Source organism: Stegodyphus dumicola, chromosome 1 (assembly GCF_044657685.1).
Source record: "Stegodyphus dumicola isolate Sdum_Otavi_A_Nest chromosome 1, ASM4465768v1".
Lineage (NCBI taxonomy): Eukaryota > Metazoa > Arthropoda > Arachnida > Araneae > Eresidae > Stegodyphus > Stegodyphus dumicola.
This window is the reverse complement of record NC_140768.1, coordinates 226,965,239-226,991,982: the sequence shown is the minus strand read 5'-3', so window position 1 is coordinate 226,991,982 and position 26,744 is coordinate 226,965,239. Positions and strand designations below refer to the sequence as shown.

General features: G+C 31.3%; 1 long non-coding RNA gene across 10 annotated transcripts in view; it reads right to left on the bottom strand.

Moving 5' to 3' along the window:
- LOC118200087 (uncharacterized) overlaps window positions 1-26,744 on the bottom strand; it is a 730,533-nt gene that overhangs the window by 556,653 nt on the left and 147,136 nt on the right. For all 10 annotated transcript variants that reach the window (XR_015039757.1, XR_015039770.1, XR_015039753.1 and 7 more), the window contains exon 2: window positions 20,187-20,294. This is a non-coding gene — a long non-coding RNA (uncharacterized LOC118200087). The remainder of the gene's footprint in view (window positions 1-20,186; window positions 20,295-26,744) is intronic.

Genomic DNA, 26,744 nt, shown 5'->3' with positions numbered 1-26,744 from the left:
AATGTTAGTTAAAATAAATATAAACCCTACAAATTTCAGAACTCTGAAGTGTTTCTTTTGATAAAATAAATTTTACTATCCTATCATCGGATCTGTGTGCATTCAATCTATGGCGAACCCGTACACACCCGACAATATTATTACCAATCCCTTGTCTATTTACTGAGTTGTCCAGCTACTGAAATTCAGGTTTCATAAAATTCTTTGACTGAATTCTGGATCAGTGCTAGAAATGAGTTTCCCATAACTTCTGAAATGGCCTTAAATGTTCATCTACCATTCCATATACTTAGCACCACATACTAACGTGAATCGACTTTTGAAGTTTAACGCTTGTTACACCCAAATGGCATTCAACGCAGGAAAACGCTGAAGATTCTTTACGTTCGGCAGGCCCAAGATTAAATTTGTTACGCAGCAAAAAAACAAGCACATTCATCAAGTTAGAACATGATTTTTTTATTTCTGTTTATATATATGAAACAAATTGTAAAACTATTTCTTTTCATGTGTATATTGTTTACGAAAGAAATAAATTATTTACGGGAAAATATTTTTATACCTTTGTTTTATATTTAATATCTGGGGTCGCGAAAAATCTCATTATAAAATGGGCTCATGAAGAAACTTTTAACAAGCGCTGATTTATGTAATGGTATTTCAGACTAAAACTTTATTTTACATTTGAGAGGAATGAGAAATTTCTTCCTTTAAATTCGCTTTCATCAGCAAATTATTCTTTGAAACTTAAAGCACTGATATTTTTTTATAAGTATGAAATAAGGAATTGGTGAGAACGAGAATGAAAATGAGGTAGGAGGACCCAATCTTACTAAAATAGTTAACATAATGCGTTAGAAATAATTTTGTTAATTACAGTAATGTTTAAAGTATTCATTGACTCTTACTAAAATAATTAATATAATGCGTTAGAAATAATTTTGTTAATTACAGTAATGTTTAAAGTATTCATTGACTCTTACTAAAATAATTAATATAATGCGTTAGAAATAATTTTGTTAATATAATGCGTTAGAAATAATTTTGTTAATTACAGTAATGTTTAAAGTATTCGCTGATATAATTTAAAATCTGTTTAAAATATAATACGGATATATTATAATTTAAATATAATTTAAACTATATAAATTAGATGCATCATTAAAAACTAAAATTATAATTTAAGTTATTAATAACTGTATCTATTGCTTTCAAATCAAACAGTTTGTTAAACTGATGTAATTTAATATATAAATTAAGGCTTTTATATCCCACGAGTTTAAAACACTTCAGAAGTGCCTTATTTGCTAGCTTACGCGAGTGATAAAATAGGTCTTATATGTTGTGTAAATTCATCATGTGATTTGGAAGGTAACGTCGCAGTACTAAATGCAACATAATGCAATGATTTTGTAGAGACTCGCTAAGGACAGTTTTAGCTCCAAAAGCAGTGTTAGAAAAATATTTTATTAATTAAAATCTTGCTAGTAAAAATAATATTTTTTTAATTCATATAATTTTTTTAAAATTTAATAAAACTTTAAATTATTAAAAAAGTATATAAATGGCTTTTAAATCACTCAGTTTCTTCACCTGTACAGAACATGTTTGAAAGACAAACCAGGACTTTATATCACTTTGAATGACAATTCTCTGAAAACTGACCGTTTGCCAGGTAGCACAGAACAAAAATTAAGAAACATACGGTTTAAGCAATGCCAATACTTGATTTGTCACCAGTGTGAAAAGAATTAAAGTGCAATATAACATCTAAAAAAATTCCAAAGGGTTGGGAATATAATGCTAAAGATGCTAAGAAATAACGCTAAAAACGCTAAGAAAAATAACGCTTTTTTTAAATCATACATCAAAAAGAATAAATGCAGTTAAAAAAAATTATAGCAAAATTTTAAAAAAACTGAATAAGATCAAGAAATTCACTCGCAGAAAGAGATGAAAAGTGGTAAAAATGTCCCAGTTTTCAAACTAAAGGGCTCACCAAAAATGTGGAGTATAAATAATCTTTGAAACATCCTCCGGTATGAAAAGTAATGCTCTATAAACAACATAATTAACATTTTACCTCTTTATGTATTTTTTAACTTCAGTAAAACAAATTTAGTTATCTCTCTTATATACTCGTCCATATATACATATATTAAGTAAAAATAATTATTTCTATTTAAGTATCGCTTTAAAAAACAGGAAAAACTTAAAATGATATCCGAAAGCTAAATTTAACTAATGTTAATAATTAAGAAAAACGAGTCACATTGTGTGAGCAAAATGAATGAAATTTAGGCTCACTATTTTGTCTCTTAGAAAAACAAATGAAAAACTTGCTTATTACTATAAGAGGAAATGTAGTTATGTAAGCATTCTGTTTGTTATTCAATTGTAAACACAACGCTTTCTTTATTATTTCCATTTCTTTCATTTAAAATTTTTCCTACATTTTTAAATACTCATACCTAACATGTTCAGTATTATTCTTCAGATAAAATGCATCTTTTTAATTTTCTTATCAGATGGCAGTTGAGAAAGGAAATGGTTGCGTATTACCTGTAACAATTACTTCCTGCAATATATGTTTTGAGACAACGCAAAAGACATTATTCTCAAGAAGCATGATTTCAGGTTTAGAATTCTAGAGAATACAACTATTGCATTATGACAGGAAAATCTTATAATATGGAATGTCTCGAAGCGGGTTAAAATTAGCTATAGTTCGACCGCCTCATCCGCGACCATGAGCACAAACACGCATGAGCCATTGGGACCGAATTAGTCTTAAAGTAGGGTGGAAGAATGGGGACATTCTTTCCTTCGAGCATATAAATTCTCTTTATTCGGAGAACAGAAGACACATTTCACATGACTTTTCACGTCGCAACAAATAATAACGCCCCTTTTGGACGCGTCTATGTAGATTGGCAGAATGCCAGCCAAGGTTGCATTTCAGAAGGTCAAACTATAAATCATTTGTGGCAAATGGTTACTTTGCTGTAAAGGGTCCGTTTGAAGGTCTGCCACAGATAATGCATCTTTAGAGGGCACACGAATTCACGTTGAAATGTTAACGATAATTTACAACTATATGACATGAAAAAATTCGTAAAAAGTGTAATTCGTGTTTCTTAGGCAAATTAATTTCTGACCCAAAAATCTATGAAAATTACTGAGTGCATATTATTAGGATTTTATTATATATATATATATATATATATATATATATATATAATTTTTCATAAAGAGGCATTTATCATAATATATATATATATATATAATTTTTCATAAAGAGGCATTTATCATACATTTATGGCTTTTATCATAAACAATTTTGTCAAATTCATGATATTATCTTTATTGACTCTTAATTTTATACCCAAATGTAGCGTACATTAAATTTTTATATCATGTATGAGCATGATATCTATAAATAATTCAGAATACGCTTTCTTTTTAAAATGCTTTCTTTTTGATGATCAAGTATTTAAAAAGTACATAACTTAGGTCCCAATATAATAAAATGAGTAAATTGCAATGAATTTGACAAATCTCATTCGGTTTGAGTAATAAGCAAGAAAATTATATTTGTTTTATCTACTTTATTAAATAATTAAGGTTTTAATTAGTATCCAATTAATTTAAAGCTCGTAATACGAGAACCCGGCTTTCACCCGCATAGTCTATAACAGTTGGCTGCAAAAACAGCTGTAAGGGATATTGCGAAATCAGAAACGGTCGCGCCGGAAATTACGACTAACCGTCGCACGCCTCAGAATCGATAGCGAACCCATAACTCCCCCTGGGGTCGGGGAATCTTTTTTATGAAGCCTGTGGGGTGAGGGAAAGACAATAGCGAAACCTACGGGAATTTTTTTCCTAGCCTTTTTTTCTTTCTTTTTTAATCATAAACTTTTTTTTAACATCCCCCGACCCTCGGGGCACAAATCGGGACCCACGTGGAGCAAAGAGTGGCGTGTAAAAAAAATTAAAAAGAACGAAAAAAGAGGAGAAAAAAAATACATCCCGTCCTTCTATACTTCAAGGGATGAATCAGCGTCATCCCGTTGTTAATCACACTAATGTTTAATAGCTAATCGCAGAAGAAACGCCCCTACCCCCTGAACATTTGGGGGTTATTGATGGCCCTTAGGGTGGCTGATAAAACGAAACTAAGTGCTATATACAGAAAGGGTTAGAAAATTCCACTCATCAAAACCTTATATGTGGCAGAGGTTGGCTTTTTTTTTTTTTTTTTTTTTTTTTTTTTTTTTTTTTTTTCATTCATTGAAAAGGGGAACGAATTTTTGTGGACAAAAAGGATTTGGAGGGGTTTTTAATTGAAAAAGGAATTACGTCGAGACCTGACCTAGCATAGATAATGAATTTTGTTCGACGCTAATGTTCTATTCCTTCAATATTACGGCAAAGAGCTTTTTTTTTTTTTTTTTTTTTTTTATCTTTGCTAACTAAAAGACGAATGAAAGATAAAAACAGTTACTAAATGTATAGATAAATTGGTACTTAAATATGGAAAGGAAAATATCTATTTTAGTTGTTTATTTCCTAGAACTATGTCAACGTATTGAATATATATTAAATTTCATGCAGGTAAATATATTAAATTTCACTGAAATATTAATTAGATAATATAAGTAAGTTTTTAGGTATTAGAATAATACATATAGTTTAATTACTAAATAATTATAGCATGCGTATTTTGATACTTTTATTTAATACTTATTTTAACATAACTTGGGATAAAACTAATTTTCGCATTTGAATTTTTTTTATTCATTCATAAATTCGCATTTAAATTATTTTTTAATTTATTTTAATAAATTATATTTAAGTTATTCATAAAAATTCGCATTTAAATTATTTTTATTCATTCACTTTCTAACATAAAAGTGTTTTTAAACGCGTTGAGAAAATGACTCTCATTACTCTAATATCTGTTGTTTTTTAATTAATGTTTAATTTTCAATAATTTATAAGTAATTTTAATTAATTAAGTACATTTTAATTACAAAAATTCCGACAGGAAAATAAAACATGATGTAAATTATCAAAAGCTGCATAAGTAAGAGAGCTCACTTTTAAGATATTATGAAAAATTATGCTGATAGAGCTGAAATTTTTTTGGAAGTTCAGAAAAAAATAGACAGGATTCAGAGAAAAATATAAACTTCTGATATCATATTTGAACTCTTTAAGTGAGGATCTACTAACGTTGATATTTAAATCTTTCTTAATGTATGAAAAGAATCATTTTATTAAATATTCCTAAAATTATTGTTCGAATTTTGCTAGAAAGTGAAAATCAATATTTTCAGAAAGTGACTTTAATACTCTTTTTATGTTAACTTCATTTAAAGCATATTTTAAAAAACTAGCAGATGTATTAAGAAAAAGTAATTTAAGTTTTCCAGTGACTAGTATAAAAAATTCAAATGAGGTTAATAACACAGTTTTCATTGTTAAGTAATAATTTGCATAACTGACATCGTAAATGGCATATATATTAATACCTTTTTTTTTTTTTTTTTTTCCAGGGAAACAAAACATAACAAAAACGGGGAAATTGACTTTTAAGCAACTGTGGGGGTCAACGAATTTTATTATTTACAATAAATAAACAATAAAGATTAAAAATTTTACTTTTTATAATTACTTAAATCAGAAGACCGTGAGAGAGATTTTTAGAATTTCTAATATAAGAGTCTTTTAGTGATGGCTATTTTTGGTTTTTATTCTCTGGCAGCGAATTTTGAAGACAAATTTGAAGATGAAGATGAAATTTTTATAGCTCTAATTGAGTTCTGGATAATTGTCAAAGTGCATTCCTTATGACGTGTGTGAGCAAGGCGAATTGACAATTTAAAGCGATTTGATTACCTTTAGTATGTACAAAACTGAGGCTAAGATTTTTAAGTTTACATTGTAATACGATGCGATTTAAGAAATGTCTGTCACCTGAGGCATAATTTCCTGAAACGATTAATGCGGTAAGCTACGGTGGAAAAGTTAAGAATTAATAACAAAATTAAATTAAACAATCAATAACAAGAATCAAACTTTAACACAAATAAAACTGAAATTAAAATAAAAAATCTGATGTGTACACCACATGATTTTCTTGTACGGAATATTAAATTATACGCATTAATATTAAATTATTCCTGCATTTCATTTAAGCTTATTAAATTGAGTTGAATCTATTTCTTCGATAGCGCATAAACCAGAATAAAATAAATGCACTCTTTAAAATTCACTATATTTATTTACTATGCTACATTCTGGCGCTAGATTCACTTAACAGCATTACATCTCATTCATTTTGTAACTCAGAAGGCAAAAAAAAATTATATCATCTGAAGAATTATCCGCATGTTCCACATGCCACATGTTCTATTAAAATACTATAATAAATCAGAAAAGATGAATAAAAGAAATTAAACAAATAAAAAAGAAACTGTTTTTTCCCAGACGATATAGCACTGCTTACCTAATGCGCATGCGCTACTCATAAACATTCTCATCTGTCCGAAACAGACTGGCGACAATATTTGCTGCTAATACAAAACACTTACTTCCTCGAATTTCATTACAGATATATTTCTCATTTAATTAATTCAGTTCTCACTTCCTGGGAAGACAAAAATACGTAAAATCTCAAAATATCGTGATTAAAAATTGAAAGATATAGAAAAACATAAAACACCAAACACAGTCAAAATAATTAAAAAGCAATTTTTAAATTTTTAAACAAATTAGAGCTCCTGTGCAAAACAAGCAATTCGGCCAACAGACAAGGAGGCAGATTTTTCGGTGCACAAAACTATAAGTTCCCTTTTGGCTTCACTCGGCAAAAAGACACTGAAGGTGCAGAAAAACATTCACTATTCTGCTAAGTTTCAAATGTAAACAAATATGGCTGCTATGATAAGAAAAATTAAGCTTAGCCGCACATAAACAACTTTTCAATTGTTGATAATTCTACAACTATTGCATGCAGATTAACAAAAAGCATAAAAACCTTAACCGAAAGACAAGAACAACATAATTCAACCATTTTTAAAGCAAAAAATGCTCAATTTACTAACATGAACTGAGCGGAAACTGAGCTGAGAAATTGAGTGGGAGCTGAGAAGTGATATATATATATATATATACACTTTTTGTGTGGCAGATTGCAACCAAAAAGAGATGTGCACATCTACATGTTATAGCAGTCTTAAATACAACATTTCTACTTTCTGAGGCTACTCGTTTTTGAGTTATGCGAGATACATGCAAACATACATAGTACCTCCAATTTCATAAAAGATATATTTCTCATTCAATTAATTCAGTTCTCACTTCACGGCAAGGCAAAAATACATAAAAGCTCAAAATATTTTCATTGAAATTTGAAAGATAAAGAGAAACATAAAACACCAAATTCAGCTAAAACAATTAACAAGTAATATAAAACAAATTTTTAAAGTCAATTCCTACATAGATCAACAAAGAAACTGTATTAGCATCAAGTGTCATCCACTCCAAGTTAAAAAAAAAATGTATTTGAACTTGAGTGGATGAATAAAAAGTATTTTATTAAAGATTGAAGATTTTAACAAGATATAGGGAGAGTATGAGCTAGGAATTTAAAAAAACGATTTTCACGCAAAAACAAGCAGTTCGGCCAACAGGTAGGAAGACAGATCTTTCGGTGCACAAAACTAAAAGTTTCCTTTTGGTCCCACTCGGCAGAAAGACTTTAAAGGTACAGAAATAATTAATTCACTATTCTGCTATATTTCAAATGGCTGCTATGGTAAAAAAGAATTAGGCTTAGCCGCACTTAAAAAACTTTTTAATTGTTGATAATTCTGCAAATATTGAAAGGAGATTAACTAAAGGAATAAAAACCTCAACCGAAAGATAAGAACAAAGTAATTCAATCATTTTTAAAGCAAAAAAAATGCACAATTTACCAATATATAAGAAAACAACTTGAGCTCACTGAGCCGAGTAACAGAGTGGGTACATAAAAATATTTACTTATTTTTTATTAGGCCGATAACCACCGAAAAAAGAAGCGCACAATTACATGTTATAGCAGTCCAACATATACAAAATTTCAGCGTTCTGAAGTTATTCCTTTTTGAGCTATGCGAGATAGGTACGTACGTATAGGTACGTACAGACGCTACGAAATAAATCTCTTCTGAACCCATTTTAAATCTGTTTTATAATCCGTCCTTACCAGCAGATGTCATTCAAAAACATAGTTAAATTACATTCGATAGCTGTCAAAATGGATATTTTCTTTGAAATATGATATCATGAATTTTTCGTGATTACAGTACTTTAATTCGCACAAGGAAATAAAAAAGGAAATAAAAATGGAAGTAATGAATAAAAGCAATGCAACACAAAAAGGAATGGAAAGTAAAAGCAATTATTGTAAATTAAACATGCAAGATTTATAAATAAAAGCAGCCGAAACTAAGCAAAAATTAAAAATGAAACCAAAACAATTTAGGAACAGTAAAGTATAAAGAAAACATTGCAAAAAATTGGAATTTACTGAAATTTATGACGAAAATTGAAATCTAAGACGAATGAAAACACCATAAGTAGAAACAGCTGGGCCTAAATGTTAAATAAAAAGTGCAAAAAACTTAAGAGAAACAAATACTCAGTTTTCAGGCCATTAATATTGTTGCAAATATTTGTGAACATTTTAATCCTTTTTATTGTATTTTTGATTTTCTGTGCTGTTGTAATAGTATTTTGCATTATTGTGCTTATTTTATTTTATTTATTTATTGCTTTTTACTGGTAATTTATGGTTTATTTTGCTTTTAATTTAATTTTTGGCCACATGTCGTATATTTAATTGTTTATTTATTGCATCAAATTATTGATCTTTTATTCTGAGTGCATCTATTTTGGATTTGTAAACGCTAGCTCAGTCAGATTTCGAGACATAGGCAATTTTGTTTCTAAGGGCGGTTAGCCACAAGTTTTGAAATTTTACGATTTCTCTCCAACTTGGCGACTTTCTGGAAGATTCGCGAAACACGTTTTCGAAGCCCTTTCTACCGACTCTCCATGAATTTATATAGTCTCTGCTGCAACGTATAAATGCAGGTCAAAGAGCTGGCAGTTCATTCCCCCCTGGGGTTTCATGGCGCTTACATGTTTACGTTACGCGCGCATGCAGAAGCCGGGCACACTGCACACCTGTGCGATATTCCAGGCTATATCCGATCAGTTCGTTTCAGTTGGGAATCAGTTGCGGATCAGCTATGAGACTTCGCGCTTAGCTGAACTACAAATTAGAGTTTGTCCTGAGAGTTTACCATTTATTTTGTGTATCAAGAAGAAATTGCCGAATATCCGCCTTGTTGGCCGCTAATCAAATGGCACCAAAATACGAATTAGAAGATCCATTTTTAGTATAACTTTGATGAATTTAACTACTTCTGTTTGTACAAATAACAAATCGTAAACATTCATTAATTAGACTAGAAGAGAAACACGCTAATGTGACAATCAAAATCGTAAAAACAACCTTGTATTTAGCGTAAGTAAGGACCACGTGTTTCTGAGACTCCTTCTCCTTTATTTTCTTCTTTCTAGGTATTTCTTTCTCCTGATGAAGAGGGACCTTTAGTTGCCCTCGAAATCGATTGAGTGTTTCATTATACTTACGCTAAATACAAGGTTGTTTTTACGATTTTGATTCATTAATTAGTTTCCGTAAAAAATCATCTAACAGTCCGATAAAATTGTAGAGACATTAGGACTTTTTTAAAGCAGTCAAGAGGAAAAATGAGCAATCGCCTTCGCCGGGAATTGAAACACGGACCTCTGGAATACCAGCCCAGCGTGCAGAACCATTACACCACGAAGGCACGCTAGAAATGAGGGAGAAATACCTTATATACTCCCCGTTTCAAAGGGCGACTGGGGTTTTTAGGGGACCCAATCGCCAGATCCTCGGTGGGGAGAATCATCATCCACCATACTTTTAGTTCGAGCGCCACTGTAGAGACATTAGGTATTTTTTTGGAAGCAGACAAGATAAAAAATGAACAATCGCCTTCGCCGGGAATCGAACCGCGGACCTCTGGAATACCGGCCCAGCGTGCAGAACCACTACACCACGAAGGCAGGCTAGGAAGGCGGGAGAAATACTTTATAACATAGTTCAACTAAAAATAATTATTAAAATGGTTATAGGTCAGCTACATTTTAGCTACCGAATTCCATGGACGACAGCTCGAAAGAGGGTTGCCAACGCAGGCCAATGAATAGATGTAAATTAATTACGAGAGGCATGAAAGTAAACATGCGTTCTCCCTGAGTTACTACCAACATTTATTGTGCTGTGTCTAACATTTATTGTGCCTATTTTTCTAATAAATTGTTCAATTCTTCCTGCTTATCTGGACATAATAAGCCCATATGAGCATCGAAGATCCCATAGCTCACAACATTAGTTTTAGGACGATTATATACTTAGTTTTAAAGCCCTCATAAATAAAACTTTTAAAGATTTATTTATTTATTATTTTAAAAGTTTCATTTAAAAGAATATTTTTATTGAAATTTAGCAGCTTATGTAAGTAGAAAATAATTTCATAGTATAAATTTGCTGATAAAAATAGCGTTTCGGCAAGTGTGTTTTGCGTGTTCCGTTTGGTGGCAATAAGAATATTTTGTTTATTTGGTAGTATAACATTAATTGAAATATCACACAGCAAACAAAAAAAAAAAAAAAAAAAAAAAAAAAAAAAAAAACAATTCCATCAATTACATTGTTTTATGTACATATCTGAACCAACAACAAAAAAAGATAATTATTAAAAAATTGCAAATTTCTGTAGTATGTAAATTGCAAATTAATCTGTATTATGTAAATTGTAAATTGCAAATTTCTGTAGAATGTAGGCGATCTGTCAACAGGGAATATCCAGTCAGTTTCTTACTTTATTATCATTTTCACATTAATAATGAATGCTATCATAAAAATGAACAAAAATGTGTCAGAAACTACGCTGAAATAAATGATTAATTAAATTGTCATTTTTCTTATTCGTTTACCTTATTTTCAGAGTGCAGAGCAAACAAGGAAGTGCTTTCCATCGTCGCTGTTTTAAAACCACTTTTCTCTCTTGAAAGCTTTCAATAGCAAACTTATGCGGAAACACATTTCAAAATGCTTTTTATTTCTTTCTTCCTGCCTGCCTTTACTCTCGCAGTATTAGATGTCCAGTTGACCACAGCTGACTTTCCCAGCATTCTTAGCGAATACGGTGATACAAGAGTAGTCACTTTAAAATTTTTTACCAATACTTTACCAATATTTTAGTTTCCGCCGAAAATGGGATGAGAGGGAAAAGTTTGAGTGCGTTTCGAGTTTCTCACCGACTTTTTGGATGTTTTTATCGAAAAACAGGTGTGGTTGGAAATGGATGTTTTTATGTTTAGTAGCCTGTCAAAAATTCCAAATGGAAAGTTATATATAAATGCCTTTTGAAGTTAGTTGCGATGTTTCTGTTAGATACGATGTATAACACCGAATAAAAATTAGAATGGGCTGAAAGTATATTGATGTACATTCACATTGAGTTGAAGAAATGACAGAACTATTATGCAATTATTTCACACTTAGCTTGGTAGATGATACGGTAAAAATAAATGAAGAATACTTTAAAAAATTTTTAAATTGTCATACACTAGAAGTCCAAATATCAAGCCTAGTTAGATTCCAATAATAAAACCCTGACTACAACCAGGTTGCAGGGGATCTATATGCTCGTAGACCTGTCAGATGCGTTCCACTTACTGCAACTCACTGTCGCCTGCGGTTAGCCTAGAGTATAGAGTATGCATTGTGGACACTGCAACAGTGTGCTTGTGTGATATTTTCCGACGAGTCCAGGTTTAGCTTGCAGTCTGATTCTCGCCGGACTTTCACATGGAGAGCTCCAGGCACACGTTACCACCAAGAAAACATCACTGAACGACACCTTTACGGTGGTGCAGGAGTGCTCGCTTGGGGTGGAATTATTCTGGGTTCCAGAACTGACCTGCATGTTCAAATAGCCAAATCTATCGGGACGTCATTCTAGAACAACATATACGTTTGTTTCGGGGCGTCATGGGCGCACAATTTGTGTTTATGGATGACAACGCCCGTCTTCACCGTGCAAACATCGTAAGCGAATGCCTTCAATCGGAGGATATCACCCGTATGGACTGGCCAGCATTCTCACCGGACTTGAATCCAGTAGAGCACATGTGGGATATGCTTGGCCAACGAGTTGCAGCCCTTCAACCTCCTCCTGCATGTCTACCGGAACTTCGGAGAGCATTGCTTTTTGAGTGGTGTAATATCCCCCAAGATCAGATCGATAATTTGATACTCAGCATGTCTAGGTGTTGTACGTTCTGTATTGCATCGTCTGGGAGACATACAATGTATTAACAATCATACCAACCATGTAATATTGGTTTTTTGTAAATAGGTTTTTTTTTTTTTTTTTTTTTTTTTTTTTGTAATTTGCTCCAGGGAGAAAAAATCGCTAATTGTTTTAATAATATGAAACATATAGCATCTTTTTTTTGCTCTTTACCTTTTGTTTAATAAATAAGCTTTAAGTCAAATTTGTTTTGATTCTAACTCTTCCTTTGCCTGATTTTGCATTATCCTTAATTTATGGACATGAGTGTATTTTTGAATTCGCATGACAGCTTATTAGTGATACAGCGTTTCTTTCACACAATCACAACATAAACGCGGAATTAAGGTATAAAAAGGTATGTTATTCATTTGTAGTGTTTGAAGATTTGACATTTTGTGTTAAGGTTATTCGGCCATTTTTAAATAATTTTGTAATATGAAGGAAAAGAGTAGTTTTCTCAGCGGCTTCATTTTTTATCGTTAAGATATGCCTTTCATTTCTACCTCATATCGTTTTCGAATTACGATATAACAAAAAATCTGATTTGGATACCACATGACTTCCTTGTATAACCTATTAAATTATACAATTTTTTTTTTTTTTCTGTGTTTCGTTTAAACTTATTTCCTCGCATTTATTTCTTCATAATGAGTATAAAACGTATCCAAATATGACTATAGGAACCGGGAGATAACATTAAAAGATATATTTCGTTATTTGTAGAAACTTAATTACTCTTATTTTAAATTGCCATTGTCAAAAAATAAATATTTTTGACATTTAAGCCCCTTCTGTAATTGGAAAAATGTAACTACGATTAATGATTGCAAAAATAAAGTAAGGGGGTGGGTGTATATATATGTGTGTGTATTTAGTAATCCCGATTGCAATAAGAAAGGGAAGTGCACAACTAAATGTTATAGTTTTAACATTTAGTTGTGCACTTCCCTTTCTTATTGCAATCGGGCATTATAGCAACCCCATATACAAAATTTCAACTTTCTACTGCTAATCATTTTTGAATTATGCAAGATACACACGCACATACAGACATACGTCACGAAGAAATAATCCATTTTAAATCCATTTTATAATCCGTTTTGGAAAAGCAGTTCTTTATTCTGTCCGTACGTGCAAACGTCATGAAAAAAAAAATCATTCAAATAGACGCGGAAATAATCAAAATGGATATTTCTGTTGAAATAGGGTACCCGAAAGTTTTCACAATTGCAATGCTTTCTAAAAAAAAAAAAAAAAAAAAAAAAAAAGCTTTCCACTTGACGAATTTTCTGTTAGCTTGTTATTTTAAGAACCTATCATAGTATTTCCAAACACTATAAAAGTTTCGTTTAACAATTAACAGCAAAATGTATTTAAACTAACATTCTGTTCTCGGCGCTTCGACATCGATGTTAAGCTGATGATTTAGAATAGTTAGCATGAGGGATCTGCATAAGTAAGGGTAGAGTTCCTAAAATATTTTCTGAGTCGATAAGATAAGAAGTTATGAAAAATTAAATTTAAAAAAGGTGCTCTATTTAAAGAAATACTCTGAAGCTATCAAGACAGTTTGACAGAAACTTTTCTTCAAAAACCAAAATTATTCTGGCAAACGAAATGTAATCAAAATATCTTTGCTGTTTTAGGAAGAGAGATCTGAGTTAGATTTCCTCAAATACATACATCCGTTTTCTAATATTGAATTTGTTAATATTTCTACAGAAATAATTATCCGGATGCATTGATTTCCGATAACAAGTGAAACTTAAAAACTAAAAAATTGCTTTTTTAAATTTTCAGCAGCCATAAACCAAAGTTAGTTAAAATGTTAAACTTATATAAGCTATACTAACTTTGCAAATTTTGATAAACATTTGTCTTTTTCTTATTTTAAAACTTCAAGGGGCCGTGTCACGTTGTGCAAAAATTTAGTTAAGTTTCGGATACATGAATAAAGAAATATTGCAATATTAATACGTGAAATAATGCAAAAGTGTTTTCAAACTGAAACTAAAGTTTAAGATACAGTGATCAAAATACGTTGTTTATTTTGCCATGCAGTGAACTCTTATAAGTAAACAGTGAATCCTTTTTGTCTTAGAGAATGTCCCACCGGTGACCAAGGGGTTAAGTTCCTGAGTACTAGGACTCCGACCTGGGTTCAATCTCAGGTGAACGGGCTGCATATAAGCGAACTGTATATTGGTAGGACAACCGCTTGACATTGGCTAATGACAGCCCAGGTAAGTGTCACTGTTAACTGCGCCACAATGATGATGTCATATTTCTGGAAGCTTGCATTCTGCTGTGCATGAGTTATGAAGTGTGTTGGCAAAATATGCTACAAACCAGCTGGGTAAAAGTGTTTTAGTTGCTGTATGATAGGATGCAGAACAAACCGATTTATTCAAAACATTAGTTTATATAAAGATTTTCTTAGCGGTAAAAATAATTCTGTTAATATCTGAAGGTAAAAAAAAAAAAAAAAAATAGTCAGTCTTTGTCATGCTATCACTATGGGCGGAACTATTGGTGATGGTCATTGGCTAAAATCAAGCGGTTGCCCGAATAATGTATAGTTTGCTTACATGCGAACGGGTTGACTGCGTGATTGGTTTTCGTTGTTTTCCCCATGTGTAACGTGAGTAAGAGCCAGTTTCCTATAGAAAAACCTCCACGAAGGCATCCCTTCTCTTAGGCAGATACGCCTCGTGTGTTTTGGTCTATTTAAATAATCTTGTCTTAGAGAACATGAGCATTTATGGTTCCAGAAGACTTTTGGTCTTTCGTACGGGTGACCTTGACATCTTAAAGAGGCGACGTTTAATACTGTATTTATTTGTGTTTTCAGAAATATTGGTTATTTTTAGAAGAAGTTGTCATTAAAAGGTTCATTGCAACTTATTTCCTTTTCGTAGAGATTTTATATCCTGTTGGAAATCGCAAATACCTCAGATTTGATGAATATCGCAATATTGAATTTCGTTTTCGCAAAAAAAGAATCAAATCACTTTAAAGTTTTTAATTGTACTTATTAAGGCAAATATAGGATTCAGAAACTATAAATACTGTGCATAAAAGTTTTAACATAAATCCGTTTTAGTTAATTTATTTTTAAACTTTAGTTTAGATCAATAGTGTGAGAAAGAGTGACAATAATTAATATCATACAGTCATTTATTTTCGTTTCCAATTTTGTAGAGAAGTTAATTTAGAAAACTAAAAAAAAAGGTACAAACTTTGACATTTGATTTATAATTCAACGTTAAGGTTGTCCGAGTAAATTTGATTAAAAATCTCCCAATATCTCAAGGTGATGCGCTTAAAAGCACCCGGCGTAATATTTCTTTATAGCAGCCTAAAATTAATTATACTTCAAAACATGAAAAATCTCCAATTTTGTGAATCCAAAGACGTCATAAATCACCGGCAAATGCTCTAAAAACATAACACTTATCTTAATTTCTCCTCTTCTTTCAGAAGATTAAAATGAAGAAAAATTTCAATCATCTTATTTTGATTGATCTTTTTCATTTCGTAAGTGCAGCAATTACGCACGAATATGAAAAAAGAATCGAATATTAATAACAGCGCCTTTCAAAAATCGCAGGACGTTGATATATCGGTTTCCGATTTCGCTATCAACACGGTATGCGCACTGTTTAGAAGTTACTTATGGAACACATGTCATAATTTTACGAAATTAGCTGGTTGTCATGGCGATATGACGTCATTCACGATCCCTCCTCATTTACATAGCTTTGAACTTCCCGTTGGTCCACTTCAAAAGAAAGAAGCTCGCCGATTCGTCAGCTCGAGGGGTGAAAGTTGTCGACGATTGGTGCCGGAAGGAGTGAATGTGCAACCCTTTGAAGCCGCAAATTCACGTGATTGGGAAAATGGCGTCATAGAACGAATAAGGACTTCTCATGCTCTTCTTTATTCTATATCATTCGTGGCGTACATACAAAACTGTAAGAAAATTAAACAAAAACATGCAATTTAAGAAGAATAAAAAAGTCTTGACAGCGAAAAACACAGAAATTTTTTTCAGTGAAACTAAAATTGGAATCATTACTTCGAAACTAAAATAGTTTCATACATTCATAGTTAAAAGTTTATTTAGAGAAATTGTACATTATTATTAGTCCAAAGGGTCTTTGTCCCTGAAGAACTATTGTTTTCGTTTTGCGATTATGCGTCGGAACCCTATAAATGACATATCACTTTTCAAATCGTTGTCACCCTATACTATCGCTCTGTATTATATTTGAAAAAATTAAATGAGGAAGAATCTGCATAAACGTATGTATGTTTCTCGCATTGTGATAAAACAACGGCACCTAGTCGGAAATTCTAAAGATAGGCTCATTTTAAAATTAACATTGCTGTTGAACTGATTTTTATGGTTTAAGTGCAAAGAACATGGTATTTAATAAATAAAGGTAACACAGAAAACGTTAAAAAGCGCCTCTTTGGACGCAATTTAAAATCTGAAACCTTTTAGCTTTTTTTTAATTTTATTTTTATAATATTAAATTAAAAATTTATATTTTAATGTGAATAATATATTTTTCGAAAGAAATGCTTGAAGCCATGAATTCCAAATACATGACAGTATATAGTTATACATATAAATACAATTTTTTGTCACGGAAGTATTTTCAATTTGCATCGATATTTATAAATATAACAAGAAATTCAAGTAAATTTATTTTTATTGTAACACGCTTAGAATAAAAGTGAAAAACATTTTTTAATGTACGATGATTTGAAAACTGAAAAATACAGAATGTTTTTAAACTGAAATCAGTGATTTAATAATTTTGTTCTTCTTGTAAGGAAAGTAAAATCAAACCACTCAAGACATTTAACTAAGTAACGTTATAAAATAAAATTTTAGATTTGTATTGTTTATATAATTTTATGAAAATGAACCTAACTAATGAAAAAAGAACATTTTGAGAAAACCGTGAAACCACTAAGTTACTTTTATCTGTACTCCCCCCCCCCCAATTTTTTTTTTCTTTTTTTTTCCCTGCATCAAAATCATGTTATAATAATAGTTCTACAGATTAACCTTTTTTTTTTTTCTTTTAAATTTTTCTCTTACGTATTCTTTTTTCTTTAGCGCTTTTTTAAATCATTGCTTCAAATTAAAAAAAATTATTTGATCGATTTTTGAAATTATTTGCACTTTGTGCTGCTGAATTAATTTTCAAATCAGGTCAGTTCGACAAAAATCCGAGTCATACATTATGTCTTAAAAACATTTAACTGTATCTAATTTACCAGTGTTCAACATATTTATACCAACAAATGTATTTTCAGGAGTTTTGACTCCATCTGAGATGAGACTCAAAATAAATGCCTCTTGGAATTCAAATTTCTCAAAAATTTCATTGCTAATAACAGATCTGATTCTGAAATGAAATCTTTATACATAACATTGGTCATATAGATCGAGCATATTGACTAAATAAAGATTGAAAAAAATTTATAATAAAAAAATATATTGAAAATTCGCAGTAAAACTACTTAAAGCAAACCTTTCAAAAAGTGCTCCTTTAAAATAAAGGCAAAACTCAATTAATTATATATTTTATCTAATATACTAACGTTCGGCACTTCAAATCCAAACATGCTATATATTGTTGGAATCGGCAATACTCAGCTTATTTTTAAAATAAAAATTGGAAAACGCTTTTTGGAATGTTAATTTGGTCTTACTGCCCTTTTAACTGAATTTCCGAAACTTATATTATTTAAAAAAGTGTAAAAACAACGCTTCTTGAATTCATATCTATTTTAAGTGGCTATACAAATTCTGACAGATTTTCACATACAGTGAGTTCAGCTCTATTCCAGTGCAATAAAGTGAATACTGTAATAAAGCGAGCCAGCCCTTTTCCCCCCTCCCAATACGTGCAAAAACTATTTTCACATTCTATATAATGCAGTTAGTAAAGCAACGTTGAGATAAATTCAAAATTTTCTCGAATTCAGATCTTCATTTGAGTCTAAAAAGGTTCCGAAAATTTCGAATTTCAAATCTCGAATTCTTCATATAAAGATAACAAACATAAAAGAAAAAAAAATATTTTATAAAGAAATTATTGACTAAAGCAAAATTCCAAATCTGCATTAATAAAGGAAAAAAAAAAGATTTAAGAATATTATTTTTAAGCAGACACCTATATTTATTTAAAACGATACAAGTCTAATAAATCAAGTAAATGAAAAAAAAAAAAAAAAACTTAATCTTGAGGTTTATTTTCTCGATGGGTACTACATACTATCTGGTCGACTGTGAAAGCTGGCTATCACGAAATCCCAAAAATTGGCTTAGATCCTGCTAAATTTGCGCCAATCATTGCTTCGGAATCTGAAGAAACTGACGTCTCTTTATTGAATAAGCCAATCAATATTCTACAGGCTCCGTTTTTGCGCTTCGGGAAAAAAACTTTTGTTTACTTATATTCTTTTGTTAAACCCTCTAATTTCACCCGATGCTCTGTCTAGAACGCTATGAGTACAATTACAATGGTTATAATCCATTATTGTTTTGTCAGCTATACATAATTTGTCTATTAATATACATTTTGTAGGGACTGTGCCTGTAACTAAGTGTAATTTGTGGCAAATCCTTGAATAGACGTGCAAGTGACTTATCGCTGGGTTTAAGATGAAACAGAATTCAAGAAGGGTGTAAAAGATCATTTCATTCAGAGCTCAAAGTAATTTAACAGAAGGCACGTCTTGTGCGTACAAAACCAGCCAGCATTTATGCCGTAACTCAAAAGACAAGAAATTCAAATTTAAAACTAAGTTAAATCTTAAGTTAGTCCAAAGGCTACGCAGGAATAAGTAACTCGATAGTTGGCTAAAGCCTACACAGGCATGACAAGCCTTATTGGCAAGTGGTCACCGCTAGACAAAAAGTTTCCAGAAGAGCCGATTTGAAAGAACAACTCAGATATGTGTGAGAACACTTAGAATATGAGTTAAAATATCTTGGGTTTCAAGATGCTGCAATTAGATTTTAGCTGTCTTAGGTTTCCAGCTGCATCTATGTTGGTTGGTTGATGTCGTGTCCTTTGAGAAGTCAAATGGATCCATGCGTGGAAATCACAGCTTTTGCCATTTCCACGATCTTTTCACTATGCAGCTCTCCCTGAAAAGGAAATTTCCCCAAGCATTGAAGAGCTGCAAGTATTGCCCGACAGGTGAAAATGTGTTCTGGAGAAAGCTCCGTTTTGGGGCAGTTTCTAAAAGTTCTATGTAATCTGGTACCATCTTCATTAATTTTCATTCCTCTAAAACGGCTGGTTCTCAATCTAGTAATGGTCTTTGTAATTTCTCTGTTTGCATCAATCTCACATCCTTGAACTGCATCTATGTGCCAAGGCATATAGAGGATAAATGCTGCTTCTAAATTCCGTTAGTTTCCGAAATATAATGGAACCCACGATTCATTTTACCAGAACAACATTTTATACAGTAATCGAAAATAATTGACTATTTTCGAATTACAAAAATAGAAAAAAAAAATAGAAATGAGAGACTCTGATAAAGGCATATTAAGTAAAGACTTTAAAGATTTAAATTACATATGTACACAGGATCCTAATTTTTACTTTAAGAGATCATTATGCGACTAAAATTAGATTTCATTTCACTACAAAAGAAAAAAAAAAAATGCGAGAAGTGATTTACCGGACTCTGCCACAAGACAGGAAATCAGCAAACATAGTTGATAAAATGCCGTCAATAGACAGGGTTCATCGAGGATTACCATAAGCCTTCTATTTGTAAACCTAATACCTACAAAACATAATAAAATATGTTATGTGTGAAATTAAATACAAAGACCCAAACATAAACACACAATGTAAATAGGTCAAATAAAATAAACAAAATACGTTTAAAATTCATTGTATATTCAATTCGGAATAAATCACATACGAATACCAAAAACAGACGCACAGTGGCAAACTTCAGAAATAGGGGAACAAAAACATGCGAGAAGCAAAATGAAAAATAATATTTATATCTTTCGCTGCATCGTCATCAGGCGGTTAGCGCAACGAAAGAAGTAAATAAATGAAATAGCCTGTATCTGAATTGACAAGGACACAAATTAATATTTAAAAATATTCCTAGAAAAACAATCAAAGTAATCTGCGCCTTTATCAGTCCAAACTCCTACAGGCCGAAGTAAGCAGCGCACAAATTGTAGCAACAAAACATATCAAAATTCAGAAAGATCGCAAAAAATAGAAATTTTTTAAAAATATTTTAATTAGATCGATTCCGAAATCCAAACTTGCAAAAATATCAATCCAACACTTGAAAAAACAAAACTATATGCAAATTGTTTTATTCAAATTTGCCAAAAAAAATTAAAAATAGAGAGGCTGTAAAACATGTAATCCAACATATGTAAAAATAAAAGAAAAATGAAAATTTGTTCTGAAAAATATAAAGTAAAAAATAAAAATAACAAAATAAGAGCAACAGATGTTTTGAAATGTGTATATATATATATATATATATATATTTATATATATATATATATATATATATATATATATATTTATATATATTTATATATATATATATATATATATTCATATATATCAGCAAAGCCCAAAATATTTTAACATACACGAATAATATGAATTTAAAACTCTTTAAACTCAAAATAATAATAATTAGAAAAACTTTTGTTGTAAAAGTAAAAATGAATAATTATAAAGGAACATCAAATTACCTGGATTATGAATCCAAAAACTTAACCAAATCAGCAAATGTATGTAGATAAGTAAATAAATTGATGAATTTATATTAATAGATATAGACCACAAAAATTAAATAAATGTAAGGTTAACATTATTAATAAGTATTAAAAGCGAACTAGCATATAGCTACTGTACACAATAGGCTTAGCTTCCAAAATTATATATTTAAATATTGGATAACATTTTTATGCCCAGAAATTCAAATCGGTGAAGCAATACATAGTAATTAATATATTTAAAATTTATGCTTAAAATTTACATAAAATATTGCTACGAATTTTTATGTATGTAAATAATTTTAATGAAGTTATGTTTAAAATTGTAGTATCCATTGCATAATGTAACATGAAAAGCTGAAGAGTCGAAGCTCAGCCGGAAAAATAAGATTACAGGGCAAAGTCTGTTTAACACTGATGTAAATGGCTATCTCGGTAAACTGGCCAGACATCGCCAAGCTGTCGACGGTTTTGGTAACTAATTTTTGTGGCCAAATTTGGCAATAAATCGCCACCCTTTATAACTGATACTATAGCTGAATAAATGTAATTGATCTGTATATGTAACTGTAACCGCATCCAGTCATTACAAGTAACTTTAACTGTAAATGCCTTCCAGTAATTTCGAAAAATGGAAGCTACTATAGATTTCTCGTCGGGAAAAATCTACATAAGACCGGAGAGTGCATCTGCTATCAGTTGTTTAGTTCAGCTCTGAGTACGGACTATAGAGATATCTTCGTGCGAGCTTCGCCTTTCAGATGCTGTCTGCATTACGCTGTGTTTAACGTTCTTAGCAGTTTAAAGTGTAACTACTGATTGTACTCTGCGATACTGAAAATAGCTGTGCGAGTATTTGTTGTGGAAAGTTCCGGAACTATAAAATGTTTCTTTTGGTAAAATTAATTTTATCAAGCTACCATCGGTTCTATGCGCATTGTATCTATTATGAACCCTTAAACAGGCAACAATATTTACACATAAAAAGCTTTGTATTAATGAAAAAAATACAGACATCTATTTTTTCGTTATCACTTTGATATGTCTTTTCGCTGAAAAATTAACTATTTTAAGCTTTAATTTGAAATTATTGAGAGATGTATAACTCTGCCTTTTCCTTGAATAGCCGAAATTTGATTTAATATTAAGGAAAAACTTGAAACACATATGCATGAAATTTACAAAAATACTGCAATATTTTGAAAAAAAAGATCAGTTCAATATAGCCAATTTAAAAAATTACACACTTCTAATAAACTTAATAAATATAACATTATATTATTATAGTATTATTACTACGAATATAATATTATAGTAATTCTTTCCTGTATTGTAGTGCTCATTTTGATTTACATTATTACTTTACATTTGTTTTTTTCTCTCATTTTGATTCAGTCACGTTTGATTTCTCGTATTAAAAGGTCTCGTTTACTTATTTTTCCTTCTATATACGTTTTTTTATCCAGATTGTAATTTAATTATGAGAGACAGACAACTTTCCCTTCTCTTTAGGAAACTGTACATTTTTAAAATAAGCATTCTTAAACACATTTTTAACTGCATTCTTTGTAAGTTATTGCTTTTATTATATTTATCTAAGTTTTATACCTGTCGATAAAGTTACATTATGTAACAATTTATTTAATTTATATCTCCTGCCATACAAAATAACAGGATAGCGTACTTAAGGTTAAGTTTTCTAGAATTTATTTTACTTATTTATATTTTATTTTATTTTACCACGGTTTTATTACAATAAATTTCTGTCCATTCATTTATTTTTACTCCCTTATACGAAGTAAAGGCAGTCGCACTACGAAGCTGCACTAGGTCTGGAAGGCCCTCCTTCCCTAATGTACTGTCTATTTGCCCAATGGGACCAAGAGTTAATTTTCAATTTTGTGCACCGAAAATTTCTTGTTTTCCTTCCCGCTGGTCAAATTGCTTGTTTTGGCGTAAAAACTAATTTTAACTGTAATTTTTTAACTGTTTTTAAATGTATTTGGCGTTTTAGGTTTTTATGTATTTTACAATTTTTGTCTTTGCCTGGAAGTGAGAACCGAATCAATTGAATGAGAATATACGTATCTCGAATAAGTTTTAAAGGAGTAAACTTAAATAAAGTGCAGCAAAATGTTTGTATTATTCATTAGGCCATAGAAGAAAGTCATTTAGTGTTCCCAAATATTTTTAGATTAAGTTCCGAAATATTCAAATGGAAAAAAGTGCAAAGATTCGAATTTCCTAATCTTGAAACCTATTCAAAATACGTGCAATTCCAGTGCCCCATTAGCGCTTTTCATCATCCGTATTCAAAACGAAGATAAAGTGAAAAATCATTTATGGTTTAGACTTTATTTCAAGTTACTTACCGAAGTTAAAAACAACATTAAATATAATTTATCTACCGAAGTTAAAAAGAGCATTGAATATATTTTATTTACTGAAGTTAAAAACAACATTAAATTCCCTTCCATTAAATATTCCATAATATTGCTATCCAGAACTTTCTCAAAGAGCAAACGTTTCTCGTTTTTTAAAAATCACATTTCCATTTCCTGGAAAACTCTTTAGACATTTATTTAGGCTCAAAAGAGGAAAAAATTTCTGAAACATTCGGAAGTTAATTCATCCAGCTTCATAGTAGTTTACTTCCTTAAAACATTGAAACGATACAGCTTAAATTTAATATCACTACGAATATATATTTAGCCATTCTGTTTCTTTTCCGTTTTTCCCCAAAGAATATTAAAAACTGACTCTAGGAAAAGGACCAAAAGACCTAAAATAAGAAACGGTATAGACGGCGGCTAAACTCAATTTTCATTTTATTCCCTTTTCGCCTCCATAGCTATATCTCTAACTTTTGTATCTGAAGGACATAAATTCTATTGAAACTAAAGTGCACCGATCTAAGATTTACGACAAACTTGCACTTCGAATCAAATAACGGCCAAGTTTCTGCTCCAGATGGGGTAGAAAAGGTACAGGGAGAGAGGTATGACTTTGAAGGGGTTCAGAGAATTTACGGAAGTTTGCGCTTTTATGAGCTCCGCACTTGAAACAGTTTTAGTACTGCTCCTAGAGAAGTGTTCTTCGCAACGACGGATGGCAGTCCTTTTCAAAGATAGCGACAAAAAAAAAATCATGTTTAACTAAATATTAGGCAAATGATGAGCATGATTTGAAATAACTATTTATGTATGATGCATGGAATTACTGTTACCACTTGTAGATGTGATAATATAGTAGTAAGTTCGTTTTTATGAATAAGGTTTTCTCTTAAAGCTTTAATTGCTTTCAGTAGAAGTAAGACATCCTGGTGTGTCCAAGCACCGTTCCACCAAGTTTATGGATTTCCTTTCTCCATGTCAAGCAGAATGCCACAGCATTAACAGTAACCTACTTAAGAGACTTTCTACTTACTTCTTTCTTGGGCATCTTTGTGCGGTTTCACCCATTGTGCGCAGTGTCTCCTTAGGAGCGGATTACAACTGGAAGCATCAATAGCTTAACGTTAACCCTGAACAAAGGAGAGGGGAAAGGGCATTGAAATAAGATAGCTACTTTTTGTCGCTACAAAAAATTATTGGCATGTCATTTAATAACACCCGAAACCAATGAACCATGCGGGGTAAAGCACCCAGTAGAAAATGGACGCGTGCGTTCGGGTGACCTGCTGATGTCTGAATGCTCGGATGTTTCGGCCGACTTTGCTGTAAAAGTATTAATGACAACAGGATACTTGATTTATTTTTCTAGAGCAATTTCTTGCTCGCGAATTGCATTTCCGCAATGTATACTCAAAAAGCAGCCATGAACACGATCCCTATAAACTTCTTTATTTTTAAACAGTTCATTACAAAGACAAAAATTCTGTATCAGTATGCCTATTATATTTAAAAATTAACGTTATAATAGGCGAGTCTAAGGCTGACACATGAGAGCATGGAAGATAAATGTTTATTAGTGTCCATGTAGGAAGAAATTCTATCAATTATGTTAATTTATCAAAAGGTGAAAATAATGGACAATTAGTAGGGGTGAATGAGTGAGTATTTTTACGGTTTTCCCTAAGCGTAACGTAAGTACGAGTCTTTTTCTTAGAAAGTTCTCCTCGAATGAATCCTTCCTTTAGAAGATACTTTTGTACTCCACTTTTATCATTTAACTAATCAACCACTATAAGTGTGAACGCAATAACATATATAAACAAATATTACTACTTCCGAAACCAGCTTTCAGATAAGGGATACTAAAAACAAATGAAGAAAAGTAGTGAAAATGAAAATGCTTAGGTAAAACGATGCGAATGTAGTAACAGCATGAATTGCGTTCAATGACATATGTTAGCATTTAATTAGTTTATTAAAAACACATTCCGTCAAACATTAATTGTTAAATACTTGCTTTATTCAGAAACATTACCGTCAACATTACTGCTCAAAAACTTACAGTTCAAAATATTATCGTTCTGAAAAAAACTGTTGTTGCCAATCGGGAAAATACATTTTAAATAAAATTAATACGTTGCGTTTACATTCGGGCATCCTGACTTAGTTACGACCTCGGAACATTAAGAACTTATATCTAAAAAAATTAAATCTTTAATATTAATGTTTATAGTTCGAAAGTCTTTAGCTGTCATATAGATTCACCGTCGTTTTCTATTCTTTTTCCGTGTCCTAGTTTTAGTAATATGCGGCATGTTGTTATCGTTATCCTCAGTAACACTAATGTCATCACCATCATCATCGTCTTCTTCTGATTCAGCTTAACACTGCCACGACTTTAATTGGCTCACATGAGCTGTCGTACTAAAGAAATGTCCTTTCACCTTCTCTTCTAATTGAGTCACTCTATAGGTATCACTTGGTAAAACTTCTGTAACTACCAAAGGTCCTCGATACTTTTGTTGTGTTTTGGTTGATTCTCCAGTTGATTTAGGTACTCTTCTCATAACTACTATTTCTCCTCGTTCAAATGTTAAACAATTACTTTTCTTCTTGTCATAATTTGCTTTCATTTTCATCTGCATATCTTCAATTCTCTTTCTAGCTTCATTCTGTAAGATTACTGGATTCTCCCATTCATCTGCGTCTTCATCTGTAATCATCCTCATCAGTCCGTCGTTAAATTTTGGTGAATAACCGTGAAGCATTTCGAAATGAGTTTTATTTGTAGTCTTATTTATCATATTGTTTAGATTTCTTTCGCATTCCTTAATCTTTTTGTCCCAGTCTCTCTGATTCGGATTTTCCATACTCGTTTTAATCGTAGCCAAAATTGTTCGATTTGCTCTTTCCACCATTCCATTACCACTTGGATGTTGAGTTGAATTGAGTGTATGACTGATTCCATTATTTTGACAGTACTCTCGAAATTCCTTCGCTGTGAAACATGTTCCTCTATCGCTGATAATTTTTTCTCGTAACCCAAAATCATCTACAAAACTCTTCAATGCAACTAACACATAC